Consider the following 5,565-nt stretch of genomic DNA (forward strand, 5'->3'; position numbering starts at 1 on the left):
CCCTTCCACTTCATGATTACGGGGTTTTGCTGTGTTCGACTTCCTCTGCATTATGAACACTCACAAGGAAAGACTGTCATATGAGTCATCTTTCGGTGTCCAGGCTCTCCCTCAGAGTCCCCTTGACAAAGCGGACAGGGAGCCAACTCCTCCATAGCCTCAGCTGCAGAGCAGGAGGTTTTGAGGAATAACCAGGCCAGGGAAGACCACAGGTGAAGGACGGACTTTCAGCTTGAGGGGACCGGGGTGAGCTGTGCTTGCATTTCGAGACAACCCCAGGACCATTCCCAGTCTCCCTTTGTCATCTGTGGAAGGACCCCCAAACCTGTCATCTCTGCTCTGCATTGCACGGATCGGACGAATAGTGTGCATTGCACGCCACAGAGCCCTCTATCACTGCTGCTTCAGTTAGAGCTCTCTCTCCAGAAGAACACCCAGAAGGACGTCAGTGTATTAATTATTTCGGTGGGGCTGGTTCTCCTCTTGGCAGCGAACAATGCCAGGAGGAAAGAAGTGGAAGATGGAAGGAGATGCAGAGCAGACAGGAATGGTCTTCCTCTTGGGACAGAAGCTTCTCTGGACCTTGGAGCCTTTACAGTGTGTAATAGATGTGTACACTGCACTCACACAGTGCTTTTCAGCCAGGGCCTTGGAGTTATTTTGCCCAGTTCGGCTCCTTTGGTTCCCTAATAAATATAATTGGAACCATCAGAATGGTCCCAGACAGAATGTGAGCCAGGGAATGCCCTTTTCCAGAAGTGACGTCAGACGCATTTAATTTAAAAGCATCCCCAGTGCCTAGGGCTGAGCCTAGGACACCTGGTAGCCTCTCAGTACAGATTTGTTTGATAAATGAACAGCGGAATGATTGAATGAACTTATTTCTGAGGGTTGCTCCAAACCTTTCAATTTGATTAAACAGATACTAGTTCATGGAGCCAAGTCACGGAAAAGAAGCTTCAGCCCAGCACAAACAGAACCTACTCCTTACTTTAAACGCCTCTCAGAGAAAAAATGCATTTCAAACGAGAACACCCAGCTGGTCCAATTGTCCCGGAAGCTGCTTGGGTTTAAAATGTTCAGGTTTGCTATGGCAACTCACACGCAGTTCGTGTAACATCTCCTGATGGTAATTCATTGAAACATAAGGAAAGGACTCGGCATACGTATTCCGAAATCAGCCTCGTAACTGGTTAACATCAGTAGAAATCAAACATGTTCTAGACTTTCTGAAAGGTCAGTTAAGCCACGTGTAAGTGTACTAGAAGTTCGTTTTCTTACGATGGGAAGTGAGGACCCACGTACGTTAATTCTGTTCCCATAAGCCTGTGGTTTGTACAACCTGGATTCAACCCACTTTTGGTCTTCCGGATATAATCCTTGCCTAACTATTCATTTCAACCCCACAAGCCTGGGTTGAACAATTGCCACATGCCTGGCCTTGTGCTCTGGGGGACATGGCCAGATTTTTTATTGACTCAGGAAAACAAGAAAATTCATCACCAGCTAAAGTATTTAACAACAGGGTGTGAGAGGCCAAGTTCAGATGACATGTTGGTTATGAGCACCAACGGGCCTGCGTTTATTCAGTAATTACACAGGACCGGGAACACTGCTGTAAGAGGAACATTCTTGCCCAAACCACACAGATGCCAAGGCATTTATTGAGCAGAAGGATTGCCTAACAGTAGCTATTTAGTGTGATAATGGCGTTTGATAGTTTGGACACAAACACCATTGTCACACTCCACAGCTCTGTTAAGGAAAATCTGTAACTTCACCTCCACACTCCGCCATTGCCACTGGTCACCATCAGGGAACCTTGGCAGCTCCACACAGTGACCTGAGCAGAGAAAAGACGAATCACGAGTGGGGGGAGCATCTTGAGGAACAGAAAGAGAGAAAAATGTCAGGCTTCTTTGTCTGGAACAGTTGAGCTAACAAAGCGACCCATTGCCTTGTGTCCACTGTCACCACCCCACGAAAGGCCTCCCACTGACGGGAATGAAACTTCCTATGGAAACGGATGGCAGATCTGTTTGCATCAATTTTCTAAGAGGGTTGAGAGAGAAAGAATCTCTAGAGGGAATTGATTTCAGGAAACAAAGACTCAGCTGTATTATGAACTGTAGTCATATGACCAGATTCATGGGCCCTCCTCAACTCTCACCTTCCCAACTATCCCAATCCACTGTCGATAAATATGGTAAGTTCTGCAGTCTAAGAAAATTAAAAGGATTTTGCATGGGGATATAGCATTTCCCCTGTATGTGCTGTATTTACTCTCAGGAACATCTATTGCATACCAAGGCATCCGATGGTGCTCAGATTTTAGCTCTTACTCACCTTGGTCATTTTCCACCAAAGTAGAGGGTGGGAGATGAGGGGAGATAAGGAAAGGAGCGCAGGGAGAGAGGAGAACGGTCGAGGTTTTTGTTTACAATACTCACTTTCCAGCAAAAGGGAGCCTCCTATGAATAAATCCCTTCTGTTTCCCTGGCTTTCCTGTTAAAAATGGTTTCTAACTGATACATGAACTCCTGCCGACCGTAGAGAATGAGAGGAAATAAATCATTTTACCTAATCCTTTATTTTCCCCCCAATGCTAGGAAAGGCAAAGGTTGAGGGCCAGTTTGTTTTTTCCCAGGAAAACTGAGTTGTTAACCTTTGACCAGAGCCTTGCTTTGGCCATAGAACTGGCCCATTCTTAAACAACTGAATATGCACCCTTCTGCATTTTTCAGTAAAAATGGCTCTTATTCACATGCAGACCAGGAAATCACCCTCTTCGACCTAGAATGTGCAGTTATTAGCGCACCATCTCAGTCTCCTTGGGCTGGGGTGGGGAACCCTGCCTCTTTTTTCCCCTTACCTTCTTGACTGGGTTGATTTGCTTATCCTCCTATGAAGCGCCTGACTTCCTCTGGTTCCAGTCTGTGACCCTCACTTGTCCTGACAGGGTGTGGTCATTTGCATGGCAGCGGGAACGTGCCCCTCGGCCCACTGGTAGACCAGCTGTCTTCAGGGGGAGCTCTTCACCTGGGCGGTTTTGGCGTGACTCACACCAAATACAAATTCTAGAATTCCAGCTGGCCCCAGTCACGCCAACCCTCGGCACTCTGGGCATAGACATGGTGGACACACTCTTCTGCTTCTTCCCCGGAGCCAGATTCATCTGCTTTGTCTTTGCCTGAGGGACTTAGAACAGAAACCCCCACTTCCTGGTCACTCATGGGATGTTGCTGACCATGACAAGAGGCTCCAGAAATCTCTTGGCCTCAGTTGGGAAGAATCACTGGGAGGTGAACAATTCACTGGTTAGAAGGGTCCCGGTAGGACATGCTTGGAGAGCCGTCCATTGGGCAAGAGCTTGGGCCCATTTCACCTCTCAGGACGTGCCAGCAGGGTCTGAGCCTGCCTGCACTTCTCCAGGTGGGCTCTCTATGCTTGAGGCATCTTACTAATCTGCAAAAGACAGAAAAGGGGAGGAAGAGTAAAGAGGAAAGAAGAGAGGAGAACGTTAATGCGTTTCAGGTAAAGCTTACAGAACTCCCGTTTTTATTTATCAACACCTCTATTTCTTTGGTCCAAGAAATTTATCTCAAGCAAAAAGCCGTTGAATTTTAGAAAAGATTTTTCTTTTCTACCAATTTGTATACAAATTTACCTATAAGGTTGTCCACGGAGCCCCTGTTTATAAGAGCAAAAATTGCAAACAACCCAAATGATAGGGAAAGGGTAATATATTTATAATATAACCTAGTCATTTACGGTGACATTGTAGAAAAATGGTTGTTGACTTGGAAAGAGATTCGAGGTATGTGACTGAATGAAGAAGTAGTTTACAGAACAGCATACACAGTATGAGCTCTTTTCTGTGACAAATGCATATACGCCCAGGGCAAAAACATCAAATGTTAACCTTGTTATCTTTGAGTGGTGGAATTATAGTGGGGTTTTTTCCTCCTTTTGCTTCTCGGCATTTATCAATTTTTGCAATTAATGTAGTACTTTTGTAATGAGAAAAATAATTAGAATTTAAACAATTTTTTAAACAGTTTCTTTTCTTTTTTTTTTGGTGGATCCCATAATAAAAATTCCTTCTTGCAAAACACTTCTCTGAAATTCGGAGGTTAGAGCTTACGCTGTTTTGCCGACAAGCTTGCAATGTGAGTGCTGTGCAGAGAGGAGCCTCAGGCTAATTTCCTAGCAAATTATTAGTGAAATACTTTATTATGCAGAACAATTTTATGGTCTTATTGCATCCATCAATAAACACATATTTATTGACTGCCTATTCTCTCAGCCTTGTGAACAATTTTTTAAACGTAGTTATATTGGTCTTCATCTTTCAATGCTTTGTTTCTGTAGGAGTGGGTAAGCTGTCAACGGGCAAAGCAGTTGACACGAGCAAGTGGAATGTTTTCGGCCTCTTCAAATGCCAACCAATAATATGCCACTAATTAAAAAAAAATTAGAAGTGGTTAATGCCAGGATCTCCTTGGATATATATATTTTTTTAATTTCAGAGTCTCATTTCTCATTCTGCAGCTTAAAAAAAATCTTTTGTTCTAGTATTTTCCAATTTAACAAGTGCACTTAAATGGTACCCGTTAATAAAGAACAGAATGTTTGTAAGCTGGTTGGGAAATAATTATACCTGTTACTTCCTGTGAAAAAAGTAATGCATCAGGCAAAGACACTGGGTGTTATTCAGGTTAATGTGAGATGCCTGCACCGTTTCCCACAGCTCAGAAAAGACCTTCCTTTTCTAAGGATCCTCTGCCTTACTTCCTAAAAGGGGTCAACTGCTATGCATACCTAAACGCCTGGCTATCAAAACTCAATTTCTGTGCAGTGTCCCCATCTCCCTTCCCTCACTGTCCCAACCTGGACCGAATCTTTTGCTGTGGTCAATTCAGAATGTTGTTTTCCCACTGAGCCTGTGGGTATGAAAAACAGGCTAGCCTGGGTTTGCTCCTTTTTTTCTGTCATGGGTTTCTTGCCATAAATGGGGAGGGAGAGTTCATTAAGGAGGAAGCCTTTGCAAGCCTAACCTTCTAGTAAATTCATCAGCCTGTTAAGTATTCTGTGTGCCTCACAGCTCCTTGATCTTAGATTCCAAAGTACCAGGAATATCACGAGACTCCCTATCCTTTCTCACGTCAGGTCTTGTCTTTGCTTTCAGATGTTTCCCAGGCGCTGAGAATGTTCTAGGGCCAACCCTGAGGACCGAGTGCTTCCAGGGTCTGTGAAGTGTCATCTTTCTGCAAACCTAACCCATTAGCCTAAAAAAAAAAAAAAAAAGATTTCTTAAAAAGCAAAAGATAAATGGAGATGCTTTTTCTTAATTCCAAATCCACATTTACTGTCATTTCAAACAGATGTGTTAGAGGCATCAATTAGATTCTTTAAGGCTGTTACAGTCTAGCTGAAGGCAAAGGAAGTTAGTATCATATGCCTGAGACTTGTCATTTTGAAAGTACATGGAAATTTTAAAATAGAATGTTCTTGTCAACAAGGAGCAAAGGCACATATCTTTTTTTTTTTCACCGAAATCCATCT

The sequence above is a fragment of the Eumetopias jubatus genome, unplaced genomic scaffold (assembly GCF_037043125.1).
Source record: "Eumetopias jubatus isolate StellerSeaLion01/CBP00866 unplaced genomic scaffold, mEumJub1_p1.0 scaffold_16, whole genome shotgun sequence".
Taxonomy (NCBI): Eukaryota; Metazoa; Chordata; class Mammalia; order Carnivora; family Otariidae; genus Eumetopias; species Eumetopias jubatus.